Source organism: Rhinolophus hipposideros (genome assembly GCF_964194185.1).
Source record: "Rhinolophus hipposideros genome assembly, chromosome: 3".
In the NCBI taxonomy this organism is placed as follows: domain Eukaryota; kingdom Metazoa; phylum Chordata; class Mammalia; order Chiroptera; family Rhinolophidae; genus Rhinolophus; species Rhinolophus hipposideros.
In genome coordinates, this window is record NC_138049.1 from 61,786,964 (window position 1) to 61,805,520 (window position 18,557).

An 18,557-nucleotide genomic window follows, 5' to 3' on the forward strand; every position below is an offset into this window, starting at 1 on the left:
AACAAAAGAACAAGACAAACAAATGAGAAAGAAAAACTCATAGACACAGACAACAATTTAGTGGTTACCAGAGGGTAAGGGGGTGGGGGGTGGGAGATGAGGGTAAAGGGGGGATCAAATATATGGTGATGGAAGGAGAACTGACTCTGGGTGGTGAACACACAATGGGATTTATAGATGATGTAATACAGAATTGTACACCTGAAATCTATGTAAGTTTACTAACAATTGTCACCCCAATAAATTTAATTTAAAAAAAAATCAATATCCCAAAAGGCAGCTTCAGGGTAGCAGAACTTTGGTCTCCTTCCTAGGAAAGACTAGGTTTATTATAACACCACAGAAAAATATGCAAAACTATTTTAAATAACAATGAAAACAATCTTCAAAAAACATTTGATGTGAAATCTCATAGGTGCTGTCAGTGGCCCTATCTGGTATAAAGGTGCCCACAGAAATATTGTGTTGGTAGATCATGTACTGCCTCCCACCAGGACCTACACGCCTTTTCCATCAGGGATTAGTTACTGCTCTCAGAGTTTCTCATGCCCCCTCTGCCATGTGGCTCATTCCAAACTGAGCTTCTGTTTAAATGCCCTGCTCTTCATGTCAGTTTTGTCAGTGAAGGTTTTCTGAGAAACAAATAGTTATTTAACTTTATCTGAGTTTCGTGGTGCTTTTATATTTCCAAGCAGTGAAATGCATTCTTAATCCTGTAATTTAATGGTCAGGGATATTTTATATATGCCATATGGCAGCAAGATAATTGCTTTGAAAGCACCAGAAATTACTGAGCAAATGCTGAATATTTGTATTCTGAAAAGCAAAAGTAATTCACAAAATTCAATTACCTTTAAGACTTTTGCTTGTTTCTCTTTGTGGATACCTCCTATTTACTTATTACAGGAAATACTATATTAATCATCAATTAATACGTTTAATACATTCAAGTTAAAGACTGAAGAAACGAGAATGGGTGTGACTTTTTATGGTTGAAGAAAAAATGGTAATATTCCCCTTTTACATTCCCTTTTGACTTTTAATCATTTTCCTACAAAGATACTTAAATATCTAAATATCCAAACTAAATATCCAACTAAATATCCAAAATGTGATGAGCACATTACTTGCAAAAATTGATGGCAGTCTTGTTCCTTTTGCATGTACCATGGGAAACTTAACAGATGTTATTTCTTTGAGGATTGGAAAGCATGTCTTTATTCTCCAAGCTGTATATGAAATTGAAGAATTTATATGCTGACAAACATTTAGTTTCGTACATTAGGTCTGTTACACTACTAGTATATTACTGAACAGTTGTCTTCTTTAAAATTCATATTAAAATTCCTAATTCTGTCTTCCCATTCATGATTCCATGTTTTATGTATAAGAGGCTTCAAGAAGTGGTACAGATTTCCTTGGCCTAAGCTGAAGATTTCTTTCCCTTTCACTTTCTTCGTTCATCCGTATCAGAAAATCCCTTAGTGACCATGTACGTACATGATCTCCTTATGTTCATTAGGATATAAGTTTGGCTGCTGCCCAAAATAATGGCTTAAACAAGATAGCAGTTCTTTCTCAGAAAAGTCTAATGTAATATGATAGTTCCGCTCATTGGCATCCCAGCTAGAAAGGAAAGGGAAAGGACAAGAGCAGCAAAGGGGCAAGTCCCTTAGGCTCACATCCACTTAACCACGGCATGGCATGTGGCCACCCTACCTGCAAGGAGGCTAGGAAATGTCAGTTTAATAGGCAGCCATTTGCCTAACCAAGAGGTGGGAAGGAAACTAGGCCACTGCCTCCTCCACCCCCACTCTTCATAGTAAACATAGAAATTGGAAAAGCTAGCCTCACAAAAATGCAGAAGTAGTTTGCATTTTCGTTAGTGTCAGAATCTGACCATTATGGTATAAAATACTTAAAAAAGATTTCCCTGTGTTTATAATTGATGTGATTTGGAAAAATAAAACTTCAAAATGTGAAGTTGGAGCACTTTAGTTGGAACACTAGTTGGGAAGCTGACTTGAAGTAATTTAGATCCTCAACAACAGACAATCCACCTTAGAAAAGAAGCTTTCAGTTATATCTCGAATGAATGGAGGGAGGGAGGGAGGGAGGGAGGGAGGGAAAGAGGGAGGGAAACTTTGGTAGAATAACCCATTATGAGAAAACAAAGAAAAATTAGCCATAAGAGGAAAAAATGTTTAACAAACTTAGAGAAACGAAGGAACTGACCTTGACTAAGAGTATACTATGTCTCACGCATTTCTTTTTTTTTTCACGCATTTCTTAAATGTAATCCTTGCTTTAGAGATAAACTGCAGCCCAGAGATGTTTGAAATCTTGCCCAGCTAGTAAATGATGAACTCCAGTTCAAACCCAGATCTTCCGAGCCTCAGGCATACAAAAATCTCAATTAGTTTAGAAACTTATAATGCATTTTCTTGTAGACTTAATAAAGGACAGAAGGGCTGGGTTTTTAATTTATGAAAGTATTTGGTCTTTAATGGAAATGAAATAATGCCATTGAATGGAACAATTCCATCAAAGACTATGAGAGAAAACAGAAAACGGAAGTGGTTGGTAGCTTCAAGTGTTGACATTGTGGTGATTTTTCCCTTTTTATTGCATTGTGCACGGTAAAAATGAACACGAGAAGGAAAGACCACCTTACATGTCACTAAGCATGTTTCTTTGGCAGGAACCCAGGGCCCTTAGACCTGAGGACAGCAGTCAGAGCCCCCTCTGGAACTCTACAAGGGCGGGAGCTTTCCCTCACTACTGGCACCAACTTTGGATCCCTGCAGGTAGGGTGGGCCTGACCGGAGGGATTCCAAACGTTCTCCCACAGATTTGATCAGGATGAGGCACAATCCCTACAAGAGCAGTGAAAATATGAATCCGAACTTTAATGGCTTTATGTTTGTTTTTTATTTTTTTAATGCATGTTCCGCAGGCCCAGCTCTGAAATTCTGTTTCCCAATGACAGGATATGACCCAGGATAAACACTATTTTTTTCCAGTTTCCCAAGCGATTCTGTTGTACAAATTTGAGAATTACCTGCACTATAGAGCAGATATAAAGGGTATTTCAGTTGTAAATTTTTTAGATCCAAACTCATCTAGTATTGTGAAAGCTAAAAGAATGAGTGTGATACTGTGCATTATAATAAATATATATTTGCTCTTGTCCCATATCTGGTACACAGCTTCTAAAACCCTTGGAATTTCCTTGGTGGTGAGAGTCTTTTGTTACGTCAAGTGAATAAAAATCCCTGGTTTACATGAGGATGGGGTCTGGATGCCAGGGGAACCCAAAGGCTAGGAGGTTGGAACTTTTAGTCCCACCCCCAGGCCTGGGGGGGTGGGAGAGGGGCTGGAGATTGAGTTCAGTCACCAATGGCCAATAATTGAATTAGTCACATCTGTGTAATGGAGCCTCCATAAAATCCCCAAAAGGACAAGGTTCCAAGAGCTGCCACGTTGGTGAACATGTCAGGTCCAGGTAGAGTGGTGCACTTAGAGCAGGGAAGCTTCGCGTCCTTTCTGCACACCTTACTCTATGCATCTCTTCCATCTGGCTGTTCCTAAGTTATATCCTTTTATAATAAAAGGATAATCTAGTAAGTAAAATGTTTCTCGGAGTTCTTTGAGCCATTCTGGCACATAATCAAATCCAAGGAAGGGGTTGTTGGAACCTCTAAACTGTAGCTGATGAGTCAGAAGCACAGATGACAACCTGGATTTGCACTTGGTGTCGGAAATGGGGGTGGGGAGGAGGGCCGTCTCATGGGACTGAATCCTTAACTTATGGAATCTGATGCTATCCAAGTAGATGGTGTCAGAGGTGTCAGAATTGAACTGAATTGTAGGACACCCAGCTGGTGTCAAAGAATTGCTTGATGTGTGTGTGGGGGAAACCCACACATCAGAATTGGAGTCAGAATCATTAATGAGTCAGAGAATGATGAAATCTGCTATATCCTGGGATTTACAAAACATAGGAGCATGGAGGTAAGGATAAGATAGGAAAGATTCAGAGACAGAGCTTTCAAAAATGATGGAAAGCCAGCTCAAAATCTTTTTAGATAAGTGGAGGCTGCAAAAAAACCAAAACAAAAACAAAAGCTGCTTTTCTATTACATAGCGACGGTTACCTGAATATCAGAAAATCAAAAAAGTTTTGACTGTTTGAACTTTGTCTTTTCTACCACTCCCATCCATCACTAAGAAGGAAGCAAAGAAAGTAAAGGTAAAATTAGAAATCATGTTAGAGGTATACCACTCTACAGTTACGTTTATCACAGCATCAAGTAAAAACAGGCAACCAAAATAGCATTAGTCTGTGTTAAACAAATGATGATAGAGCTACACCATGTAATATTATATAGCCATTAAAAAGTATGATATAGTTATATCATTGCTATATAAATCTGTCCGTAGTCAATTGCTCCACATCTTTTGTCAACATTTGATATGGTTGATCTTTTTAATTTTAACCATTCTAATAGGTGTGTAGCAGTATCTTACTGGGGTTTTAATTTGCATTTCCCTGATGGCTAAAGATTTTGAGCATCATTCATGTACTTACCGAGCTTTCGTATAATTTACTTTATGAAGTGTCTATTAAATCCTTTGCCCATTTTTTAAAAATTGGATTGTTTCTCTTAATATTGAGTTGTAAGACTTCTATATACTTTTGTTAGAGTTCTTTGATATTTTCTCCTGGTCTGTGGCTTGCCTTTCTCGTTTTTTAATCGTATTTGTCAAAGAAACAAAATTTTTAGTTTTGATGAAGTTCAGTTTATCAATTTTTAAATTTTATGTGTCATGCTCTGTGTATTCTATCTAAAAATCCTTTGCAAAGATTTTTTTTCCTGTGTTTCTTCTAGAAGTTTTCTGGTTTTAGCTTTTACATTAGGTCTGTGATCCATATTGAGTAATTATTATGTTTGGTATAAAGTAAGGATCAATTTTTTTCCATATAGCTATCCATTTGTATTCTAGTACTATTATTTGAAAAGACTTTCCCCATTGAATTGCCTTAAGCACCTTTGATGAAATCAATTAATCATATAGGTATATGTGAGTCTGTTGGTGTGTTTACCATTCCTTTCCATTGATCTATATCAAATTGTAGCCTGAAACAAGTCTTAAAATCATTTATGTAAATTCTCCAACTTTGTTCTTTATTAAAATTGTTTTAGCAGTATCCACATAAATTTTAGGATCAACTTGTAAATTACTACAAAACAAAACAAAACAGTTTATTGGGATTTTGTTTGAAATTGCCTTGAATCTGTAGACTAAGTTGAGGAGAATTGACATCTTAACAATATTGAATTTTCCAATCCATGACATGATGTTTTCTCCACTTGTTTATATCTTTTCTAATCTCCCTTGGCAGTGTTTTATTGTTTTTAGTGTACAGATATTGGACATACTGTGTTATATTTATTCCAAAGTAGTCTGGTAGCTTCATTAAAAGTAAAATCATAATCTTAGAGCATCCCCAGTTTGAGGAATCTATAAGATTAAGAACATCTGTATGTAAGACATAAGTACCAAGAAGTTACTTGAAACACTGCATAACGGCCAAAAAATATTTTTTTAATTAAAAAAATTACCCTAAACAACACAAAAATTTATATCATTCGGGAAGAGATTAATAATTATGGTAATTTACAGTTTTTTAAAGGAATGAATTAGTTTTATACATATTGATCTGAATCAATGTCTGCGATCTAGTCCTACGTGAAAATAGGACATTGAAGAATAGATATGTGATGCTATTCTGGTCAAAAATTTAAAAAGCAAAACAAAAAACTTGTATGTGTAACATGATAAGCATGTAAATACAGTGGAGAAGGATACTTTTAACGGTTGTTATCCCAGAAGATATAGATGGTGATGGAGAGATTATTACCTTTTTAATATATTTCTGAATTGTTTGGCATGTTTAATAAGAATGAATAACTTTGTAATTTAAAAATCTAAGCAGGCTTGAAGGAAGAGGCAGAGATGGGACAGTGAGTGGTCATGTTTTAAAAGGTGCGATGGTCTGTGGGGACACGAGATGCTGTTGGAGGCTGGGAATTAAGGTGATTTGTATTTTCTAAAATATCCTGCCACAAGAACGTATGGTTTACAAAAAAGTGATTTCCATTTTGGAAATAACTCTTAAATGTAATATTTTTACAAGTAGCTGTATCAGATGAATAGAGCTTCATAAAATGCATTTACAGGCATTTATAGCATTATATAACGTAACCAATCCTGATGTAGGCCTCCAAAGATAGTTGTTCTTAGATAATCCAGAATATTCTTTTCTTTTTCATTGATCACCTGTGATTCCCAGTCTGTAAATACCATGTCAAAGACTAATTAAATGAAGAGGGAAGTGAGTGAGGGAGGGAACACACAAGAGCAAAGCCTAATGAATTGATTGGTCTGTAACGATCTGAAAGAGGACAAATTGCAACTAGCAGCTTTTCAGAGTATTTGTACAGCCACATATATATGAATCCTAAACTTGTCTGCACCCCAGTGAGATTTTTTTGATCCAGAGCATATTTGTCTCCCTTGAGGAAAATAAAGGGAGGCAAATTTGTAAATCAATGAGGAGCAAACCCCAGTGTCTGCCTGTCGCTGAAACACTCGGTTTATAGAGAGGTGAGCAGACTCATCAACAGAATACACACGCTGACAGAAAACGTGGGTAAACAAAGCACCTTTGTGTCTAAGTGATCAGACACAAAGTAGGAACCAAAGGAGCTCTCACACAGCAGGGGTTCTCTTCATGTGCACAGACCTTCACTAGCGAAGAGATGGCCTTTCCCTTTGCTTACTGCTGCCTGTCAGTAGATAAAGGGGGAGTTTCCTGCTGTGCTCCTGTTCTGGTCCTGCCAGTAGATGCCACTTGTCAACCACTTGGGGGCATGACAAAAGACCAGAGAAAATACTGCAGAGATACCTTTAGCTTGTTTTCACACCTTGGAGGTATCACATGACTCTACTTTTCCCAATATTAGCCATGCCAACGATCACAATTAAAACTACCTATATGCTGCTAGCTTTAACGTCTAATAATGAACAGAAATCACGTACTCTTTGAGCAGGTCTATAAATAAAAAAATACAGGACATCTGCATTTTTCTTCCTTGCCTAAGTAAGCTAATACCTGAGCCAGTTTTGCTGCCTGAAATGTTTAAACATTGCTATAATCGTTCCTTAGAATTTCATTTCGGATCTGAACAACCTCCCGTTCCCCTTAAATAACAACTTGTCACCATAATGAATGCAGAGGTGGCTGGTCTGCAGTGCAAAAGCAGGCTGTGTTACGGCATACTATTCCATGGGTAAGCAAGAGGCAGGTTCATTAAAATGAAACGGTAAAATTTGCCTCCACTCAGACACAGTGCTTTAGTTATTTGGGGAGAAAATGTCTTATTTTACTTAGAAATAGCCAACGGACTTAGAAGTATTAAGTATGTGTTATTTAAAAGATTACCTTTACCTTTGGTCCGAATTCTCTTACTCTGCTGGCTGTTAGGATTGGGGCATTTTATTTGTTAAAACGTGACCCTTCATCTGTTCTCTACAAACTGATTTCAAGAACACATGAATATGCTCCTTTCATTTTTTTCTTGGTGAATAATCACTATTTTTTTAGTGATTTTTTTTGGTAAGATATAAAGAAAAGGAAGAAAAATTAAAAAAGAAAGCCATAATGATGGGAGCAAGGTCAGACTGTTCACTGACATGACAATCTCCAGTTTCTATTATTTGTAATTCAAAAGGAGGCATGCCAACTCTAGATGTAATGGTATCAAGTACGTTTCTGCTTTTTCTTACATCAGCATTCATCAGATTGCTTTGGGTGCAGGGGAGGAGCTGCAGTCATCAAATGAGTTTTCTTTGGAGCCTGAAACCCTGAGGTGTGTAGCAGACCGAGTGAGAGACTAGCACTTCCATGGAGGAAAAAGACCTGTGAGGTAGACCGGGTAGATGCTGGCTAGAAGCCATTTTGCTCTTGGGAGACTCCCTTGGGAGAGTCAGGAGGCCCCTCCCCAGTTTCCTCATTGAGTAAACACACAGGGATGGCCTAGATCCAATTCTAAATGCCTGTAATCTCAGTATTGTTAGTGTTACTTCCCCATTCTCCTCTAGGGCTAATTCATTTCTTCTGTCATATATACTTCAGGTATTGAGGATAAGAAAAGAATGAATCAAACTGTTGGGGGGTGGCAGGGAACAGAACTGAATGTGTATTTGTTGATTCCTCTTTTAAGAAAAAAATTCTTAAATCTTATCATTTATACTAACGACAATGTTAACATAAATTTTTCACAGTCCTTTACAAAATGTCACCTTGATTTAGGAATCAGTAAATGTCCTGTGAACAAATATCAAAGTCAAGCTCCATGGAAGATTTGTGGGACTGTAGGGAGAGTCCTGGATTTGGACCAAATTACTGCTGCTCTGCGTGAAGATGTGTTTGCAAGATGAGCACAATGGAGTCTCTCGGATAAACTGGCAGGATAGCTGGTGTTCCCAGATACAGCGTATGACTCATTTTAAGTCTTGCTATATTAAACCTGAGGGACGCTGAGAGAAACAGTTGCCTCCAAACATAAGTGGAAATTGAACTTAATACTCTAATCACCATACATTGTAGTGATTATTTGAGTAAAACCACAAATGTACATATAAATGAGTCATTTACGGAATATCCTTTCAGTTATTAACTTGGCACAAATACTAATCCCTGAAGATTAAGTTGCACACTGATCACATTGGGCATGCAGGAACCTTTTGTAATCCCAAATTGTATATTTACATATGGTAATTTCCTTGGTGGTAGCCAAGTAGGGCTGATCTAGCTATGTGTAAGCAATAATGTATGACAGGATATGCTGTTACAATGAAGGGAGTTTTCATCTCTTCTCCCAATCCCTCCCCCGCTTTCATTCCTAATTGGAATGTAATTAAAACTCCTTAGAACTTGGCTCTGTTTAACAAGAGGGCACAACAAGCCCTGAAATGCTGAGACCTCCTTCACTTCTGGCTGCTGGGTCAGCTCTTTAAGGGACGTGATTGTATACCACATCCAAGGTGGCCTGGCCACAGGTCCGGGAATGCAGAAAGCCCTCAGAGCAAAGAAGCAGATTACACCTCTATTCCAAGTATTTCAACAATTGGCCTGTCTTTTAAAATGCATTTTGGAGAAGAACTCTGATTTTTTAAGGTAATATGTGCTGTCAACGTAAGAAACGTCCAAACCTGTGGAGAATTTTTATGAGTTTACATGAGCCAAACTGACGATATATGCATTTGAAATTAAGGAGAGGAGGTAAGGAAGATTGGGAAAAGGAAGGCAGGGATTGGACTGCAGGATAGTTAACAAGATGATGTGCTCTCTTGAGGGTTAATACCCTCTTCAAGGGGTATTCTGGTAGTTCAAAGGTGTGTTAACCTAAATACACAAGAACATGGACAGGGCTGGCTTAAACCCTTTTACTAAAGAAGTTATATGCCTGGGACCTGACTACCCACCATGATCTACCCAGTGAGGAATTTATGATCAGATCACTCTGTGAGGTTCCTTTCCATAGAAACCGCCCCCCCTTTTTAATCCACAGTGCATACAGTTTTTAAATCAAATTTACCTTCTGTTAAATAAACAGCTGCTGCCTACTCTCCATTTCTTCTGTTTACCCTATTATTTATAAATAATGTATTTATACTGCTACTTCTTGATTTATCAATTTTGTATACCAGAATTTTGACTTCATATTATAGTGATAGAGGATTTAGTTAGCTTACACACTTCTTACCATTTTGCCTACCCTTCCCAATATAGTGAAATCACAACTTTAGATTAAGTCAGTCAATATTGCATTATGATGACTATATAACTAGTGTTCACAACTGACCCAAGTAATGTATGAATATAATTATATTGCATTTCTCTTAAAACCGTTTGTTTCTCCTAGTGCCTTTTTTCTTTTGCCTATAAATTTATCACTTTTTAAAATAAATTGCCCAGCAGAGTTATCACTCACACCTATCAATAATTGTTCATATTCTCAAACCCAGTTACACATCCATTGTCCCCCTGGAGCCACCATTCCACAGAGGCCCAGTGCAGTTCCTCCAGCTCCCATACAGACTCTGTGTTCTCCAGGCCACTGTGGAGCGGTCATCCTGTGACTTCCCTTCCCTGCTTTCCTGGGCTGGATCCCTCCTTCCTGGACTTCATGTCTTTCTATTGTCATGGTTTACTCCCTCATTTCACAGAAGCATATCATCCAATAGCCTCTTCAGAAAAGGCACAAGCGAAGTAAACTTGATTCGCTGTACGTCTGAAAGTGTCTTTATTCTACACTAGCTGCCCAGTGGCCCCTACATTTCTCCCTGAGCTACACCCAGTCTGAGGTCTCTACAGCCCCTGAAGACTGAGGACCTTAAGGTCAGAGGACCCTAAAATGGCCTTCTTGCTCAACTGTTTTCTGGACTATTTCTGGTTGGGAAAACTGATCTTCTCAGTTTTCAAAGCTTCACGCTCTTAGCAGACAAGGAAATTCTTGCTGCCTCATACTCACATACTTCCCGTTTCCTTTTTTATTATGTGCTTAGGCCTCCTCTGTCCAAGGACACAGATTAAGGTGAGGTGGGGAGAAGACATACGTGAAGAACTCAGCTGCCTGAAATTGACTCCTCGACTTCTGAGGGCTTTGGCAGTTTTCAAAAACACGGTGTAGAGTGACGTTCTCCTGGACTGCCATCTGTCCAGTAGTAGGTGCCCCCCCTCACCGTGAGCCACAAGTCGTGGAATAGGGCTCACCTGTTCTATTATAACACCCGAACCCGGAAGAATTAGGATTGGCGAGTCTCAGAGAAAGAGATGAACTGTACATCTGTCAGAAAATACATACCATTTCTCCCTAAAGGAGCGGAAGGGACGTGGAGGATGCCGCTCCAAGGAAAAAAGGGAAAAAAAGTATGTTAAAAAACAAGGAAAGATTGGGGTGGCTGAGTAACCTAAACGTGGCCAATGAGCAGTGGGGGGAAGACTGCTGGGGTGCTTTTGGAAAAGCCGCTCTTTCCAGACAGAGGCTTAGAAGGAAGCAGCCTTTTGCTCGCATCTGTTCCTCCTGCTTAGGACACTGTGTGAGGACCTAATTCATGGAACTAGCATGTGATGCCAGTGACAGAGAGCTCACATGTAAGGATGATGAAACAAGACGGGAATGACCCTGATGAGCTGCCCCACTAACCCTGAGATCACACCCTCCAGACTTCTTATTAAGGAAGCACTAAATGTCCCTATGCAGTAAGCCATAGTGACTCAGGTTTTTAGCCACTTGGAGCTGAACCTGTGTCTAACGTGATACCAGCCGTCAGGGAGAACCTTTCCCTGCTATGAGCCTCCATGCGATCGCCCAGTCTCGTCCACACAGTGGGCGTGGGCCACTCGGGGACTCAATATGAGGTCCCCTTACTGCTCCTCCTTTTCTGTTCCCCCATCTTCAGAAGGTATTTGTTGCTGCTGCAAATGCCAGCCACTGCTGAGTGTATTACAAGTATTAACTTCTTCAGTGTTCACAAAAACTTTCTGAGGGAGGTACCATTATTACCCTGTTTACAAATGAGGGGAGGTAACATAATTTGCTCTAGGTGGCGTGGCAGAGGTAGGGTTCAGTGCAGGCAGCTTGGGCTCTTAACATTATGCTGAAGTCTGAACACCACTCAGGGAGATAATAGGTGAATGTTTTGAGAAAATGTAGAAGGTCCTGAGTAACGCTGAAATGGATGTATTTTAAAAATCAAATTCTCAAGAGAGTAAGACATTGACGAGCATTTGCAACCTGAGGATTAGATGTCTGTTAGAACTATATTGTCTTTATTTTAAAATCAGTTATTTCTGAACTGATAGTCTTCAGATTAAAGAACTAGAAATGTCATGAAAAAGGGAGGAAAAGATCCTACTAAAAAAGTATGTCAACATTTTCTATTTTGTGCTCTTTATGAACAAAAGCAATGGTGGGAGTCTTGTTCACCATTGAGAAATCTGGAGAACTAAAATGCAGATTAGTGTTTTATAAGGGTGGAGATATTCTGAAAAGTGGGAAGAGGCAAGCATTTCGACAAGGGACAGTATCTGTGGGAGGGCAGGTGTGAACATCTTCAGGAAAAGAAAAATGTTAACTGAGAACTCAGGGGAAATCTTGAGGAGAACCACCTTGAGTTCTGACTTCTCGTGAAAAAATTCATCCTTGGTGCATGACACTGGGACACTGGGACAAATGAGTTCCTGTCTTAGTGTGTTCATAGGTTCATGGGAAAAACCAAGGGAGTAAAACAGGCAGTGACCTCGCATTGTGACATGGGCCATGGTAGCGTTGAGTCAGGGTGCTGGAGGGAGCTCCAAAGAGAGGCTCAGACTGTCCTACATTTTCACTTTTTTCTTATCAATCAGTAGCCTGAGACCAGGACAACATCTGGAAAGAAGTGATGCCTTATCAGAATGCTGAAGGTTGAAGAAAAGTCCGCCAGGCATATATGTACGGGGTGAAACAGTTCAGAAGTTGGAGCAGAATGTTCAAAGGCCTGAAGCGAAAGAGACTGTGGTACCACCGGAGCAATGACGGCCTTTCTTTATGGCTAGAACAGAGGGTGTGATGTGGGCAGGGAGAGAGACAAGCCGAGGGAACTGGGAAGGGACAAGGTCATGATTGTGTGTCCCTAGAGGAATGTGTACCAAATGGACAGCCTCAAGGAGCCTTCGTCCCAGTCACTGACGTGTATTGCATCCTTCCCTGCTCTGCTCTTGTTGCCCTGTGATCCATTTCCACAGAGAGCAAGAGTGAGCCTGATAACACGTAGACTGGACTGTGACTATCCCTGGCTTAAAACCCTTCAGTAGATTTCCCATGGTATTTGGGGTGAAATCTAAGACCTACAAACCCGTATCTTGTCTGACCACTGCCTTCCCCTTCAGTTCCATCCATACCCCCTTCATCTTGCCAATGGCATGTTCTCAACCACCTTTTCCTAGCTAACTCTTACCAGCCTTTAGGTCCCAGCTTAAACAGAGCTTCCTTGGGAATCCTTCCTCGATCCCAATCTAAAATAGGTTTCCTGGGTATGCTTTCTTTTTTTAGGTACAATTCACTTATATGTGGAATCTAAAATAGTCACTCAGAAGCAGAGAGGATGGTAGTTGCCAGGGACTTGTGGGGCAAGTTGGGATGCAGGGAGGGAAAATGGGGATATGTTGGTCACAGTGTATAAACTCCCGGGTATAAGATGGATACATTCTGAAGATCTAATGTGCAGCGCAGCGACTGCAGTTAACACTGTGCTGTGTACTTGGAATTTCCCATGAGGGTAGATCTTAAGAGTTCTCACCACAAAAACAAAAAAAGAAAATGGTAACTATGTGAGGTGATGGATATGTTAATTAGCTTGATCGTGATGATCATTTTGTAATATATACGTGTATTAAAACATCAAATTGTACACTTTATATACCATTTTTATTTTTTAATTATACCTCAAAAAAGTTGGGCGTGGAGGGAAGCTAGGAGCCTGATACTGTATAATTGTGTTTTGCTTAATGTGCTTTTCTTTAGCAATTGCAGAAACTTTCACATTTTCCAATTGGCAAATTCTAAATATTATTTTCATTGTGGTAAAATATGCATGAGAAAGTTTACCATTTTAACCATTTTTAAGTGTTCAGTTCAGTAGCATTAAGTGTATTCACATTGTTATACAACCTTACCATATTCATCTCCAGGACTTTTCATCATCCCAAACTAAATATTACTTTTAAATATTAAAAGTACAGATTACCTAAGAAATCTGTTCAAAAGTTAAAGTATTGATCAGCAATTAGCTTTTTTACAAAAAATAATAAAAAAAGGAAAACCAATAGAATGTTTTGTTCAGTATAATCAAATGAAGTTGTTGAATTCCCTAAATAGAAAATGTGCTTTTGAGATATTTTCTGTTTATGAACTTATTTAAATGTCATTTATTTGAGGGTCCAAAGAGATTAAAAACCATACAGCTTTCGTGCATATCAATCACCCTGGTCAATTAAAAAAAAAAAAAAAATGTTCTATTCCAAGAATCAATATATGAAGCTTTACAAGTATAGATGCTACTGGAAAAATTTAAATGATTAGCCTCAGGTAATTAGATTACTTGCTTTATTTGTACCTGTTGGAACTACAGTTGCTTTCACAGCAGAGATATAATCAACTCCACGTGTCTGTATCAGAATCTCATAGGGAAGACTTGAAATCCATTAACAATAGGAGTCATTTTTGACAACAGAGCTAGTTTCTGTTTCTTCTCCAGCTGACCTCAGAGGGCATCTCCAAGCAGCTCTGCTCAGGTGCTGGACTCTGCTTCCGGGGTTCAGTGCAGAGGTGGGCATGGGCCACACAACTCACACAGCCACCCAGGGGCACCACCATGGCAGCCCACTGCAGTACCTGAAAATAGTGCCCAGTGGCCCAATCAGACTATCAATATAACCAGCTTCATGCTGTTTCATTTTACTTCTTCCATTAGAGAAAAACAGAATCACCGAATTCAAAAGATTACCGGGCAGCAAAGGTGAATGAAGCAAACGGCAACTATCAGACACCGTTTCAAAAGCAACTGCCTTGATAAGCCTTTAATAGAATTTCCCAGTTTACAATTCTGAAGATGTAGAAGGCAAGTTACCATGGAAACAAATAGTCTCTTTAAAGAGAGACAGGCTCATCTAGTCTGAGCTCTTTCCAGAAGGGAGGAGGGGGAGGTGAAAAAAAGCAGGCCAAGGATCTGTGAGTAAAACAATGAAGGGAAGTTTTCTTTTCATAATTAAAATTTTACCAATGAAATTTGCTTGGCGTGTCAGCTCAAGACTTTCATTTTTTGGACTACTATTGAAAAACCCCTCGAGTCAGATATTTTGAGATACTTAATCAAAATGACATTTTCTTGATAATGTCTATAATTTTTTTTCTTTTATTCAATTAGTGACACATACTAGTGATAAGAGAAACGCTCCAGTACATGACACAAGGTAAAGAGGACTCACTTTTCCTGGTCTTCTATCCCCAGCACACACCCTCTGAGGTAACATTCTGTTGGTTGTTTTTCTCTGCCTCTGCCTTGTTCATATTTATATTTATACATATACACACACATATATACATTATATACATTATATATACATATATGTGTATATTTACATATACATTATATACATTATATATACATATATATGTATATTTATATGTGTGTATTTATATACATACATACATTTAAAAGTATACAAACAAAAAATAATACACACAAATAAGCCAAATAAAAAATGGGCAAAGGACTTAAATAGTTATTTCTCCAAAAAAGATGTACAAATAACCAGTAAGCACATGAAAAGATGCTCCACATCACTAACCATTAGGGATATGCAAATCAAAATGAGGTATCACAATGAGATACCACTTCACATCCCCTAGGATGGCTATTATCCAATAAATAAATAAAATAAATTGAAGATGTGGAGAAATTGGAACCCTTATGCACTGCTGGTGGGAATGTATAATGGTGCAGCCATTACAGAAAATAGTATGGTATGTCCTCAAAAAATTAAAATCAATTACCATATGATCTAGCAATTTTACTTCTGAGTATATACCCAAAAGAATTGGAAACAGGGACTCGAACAGATATTTGCACACCCAGGTTTATGGCAACATTATTTGCGATAGCTAAAAGGTGGAAACAACCCAAGTGTCCATTGACAGATCAATGGATAAATAAAATATGGTATATACATACTGTGGAATATTATTCAGTCTTTAAAAAGAAGCACATTCTGACACCTGCTCCAGTCTTGAACCTATAAGACATTGTGCTGAATGATCTAAGCCAGTCATAAGAAGACAAATCTTTTATGATTCCACTTTTATGAGGGACCTAGAATAGTCAAATTCATATAGACAGAAAGTGGAAGCATGGTTGCTAGGGGCTGGAAGGACGTGGGAGTGGAAAGTTAGTGTTAAATTAGATACAGAGATGATTATACAACAATGTGAATGTACTTTAATGCCATAGAACTGTACACTTTAAAATGGTTAAATGGTAAATTTTATGTATATTTTAACACAAAAAAAAATTTCGTTAAATACATATATATCTACATATATAGATGTACAGGGGTGTTTTTATATATGTAGATGTTTTTGTATACGTAGGGTGTTTTTGTATATGTAGATGTATATGTATAGGTAAATTTTATGTATATTTTAACAAAAAAAATTTCATTAAATACATATATATCTACATATATAGATGTACAGGGGTGGTTTTGTATATGTAGATGTTTTGTATATACAAATGCACAGGGATTTTGTTTTGCTCTTGATTGTTTTTCCTAAAAGAGGATTATGCTACACAGATAATTCTTAGGTAACAAACCTTAATGGTATGAAGCAATCATTTAATTATGCTGAGAATTAGGGATTCTATGGGTCAGGAATTTGACTTAGGCACAGAAGGGACAGCTGTCTCTTCCCCATGTTGTCTGAGGCCTCTTCTGGGAAGACTCAAAAGGCTGGGCTGGAATCACCTGGAGCCTTCTTCACTTACATGACTGGCAGTTGATGTTGGTTCCTTACTTGGGCTGTAGACCAGAACATCTACCTGTGGGCTCTCCACATGGGCTGCTCCTTTGAACCTCCTCATAGCACACAGCTGAATTCAAAATGGCATCCCAAGAGAGAAGCGCAGAAGTATACGGCAGTTTTACATTCTAGCCTCAAAAGTCAGTCGCATTGTATCCTGCCACTTGTTTGAGGCCCTTACAAAGGTCCTGGCAGGTTCAAGGGGAAGGACTCAATGGAAGGAGTGTTAAGGCCCTTTGTTGGAGGAGGATGTGGCCAGGTGATGCTGTGGATATCTTTGGAAAAGATGTGTGCCACAACACATTCATTATTTTGCTTTTATGATATTTTGTTGACATCCCTTGAAGTAGTAAAGATATAACTTTTCAATGGTTCTCATATTTTTATAATTACAAGATTGCTTTAAATTCCAAAAGTAATATAAATACAGTAACAAAACTTGGAAAACAAAAGAAAAATCTATACACATTCCCCTTCCACCAATGACAGTAATTATTTTTAGACTTTTTACTCCATAATTTCCACATAATGTACATAAAGTTTTGTGTTTTTTATTTCCCTTTAGCATGTAAGCCCCCAAATTCACACCTCAACACTGTTATCTTGTTTATTTTTCTTGTGTGGACACAGCAAAAATAAAAGTAGGATACACCACAGAATAAAGTCCTCAGCTCAAACCTCTTGCTTAGCCTAATCCTACCTAAAACTCAATAGGGAAACTACATCAAGGCTTTCAAGTCCTCCATATTCTTTCTCTAATGAACATAAAGTGGAGACTACAGAGACTCTGGAAAAGTAATGGCCTGAGTGCATTGTGCCTCTTGCCACAGTTGTGTAAGGGAGGAAGCAAGTGACTGACCTGGGTGTGGTCTTCCCCTCACTGTTCTACAAAAGCTTGGTTTTTTGTAGGAGTTTCAACAAAACACATGGACGTAGTATATTAAAGATCTACAAAGCTAGTGTCTCCCAAACACTACTCCATACCATTGCTGGTTTACATTGGCCTGCTGTGAAATTAAAAAGAAAAAAATGACAATGTGGTGAGTTTTTCATAAAGCTAAATATGTTCAGTTAGAAAGCTGGGCTTTATCCTAAGATCCTTCCTTTTTTTTTTTTTTTTTTTTTTGATGTCAACAGTTATTATCCTATATGACATAATTTTGACCATAGATTTTTCTTAGCATTCCTAATTAGCAACATGAAAAGCTTGCAATTCTAAATTTAGTCATCCTTAAACTTATTTTCAACAATTTTACTGACCTGTGACATCCCAAAGTCTAGGAAACACTGACCCAGTCTAAACTGCCTCCTTCTGAAGAGCCTTTGGGTTTGACGTATGTTTGTCAAAAGATTACATTCTAAGGTAGGGAAAAAAACAACAACAAAAAAAACCTGCTTGACATGAGAGGAAGATCCAAAGCTGGGAATTCTGCATGTGACAGCCCAGTTGTGTGACATCCAGCCAGTCATTTACGCAGAGCCTCTTACCTCAGCCATCAGATTCAGTCAGTAAGACCAGCGGTCCTGTCGCAAGGCCAGGATGGGTGAAAGGCTTAATTGTTGCAAGTGCAGAGTGCTGTGTAAGAGCTGAGTGTCTTATTGTGCTGCAGCCTCAGAGCTTTCCCTCACAAAGGCTGCTCAGCAGGGCCTGCACTAGCTGGTGAGAAAATGTAAGGAGGGATCTGTAACATACCAAGTATTTCCCTGGGAGTTGCGAATTTCAATGAGAAAAAATATTCCCTAATTAAGATATCGCTGCAGATTTTTTTAAAAAACAAATTGCCATCTAATTTGCCTTTGATCTGTTTTTTTCCACTTGGGTTGCAAGGTTTTACAGAATTTTCCCCAAACGCTCTGAGTCTGCAC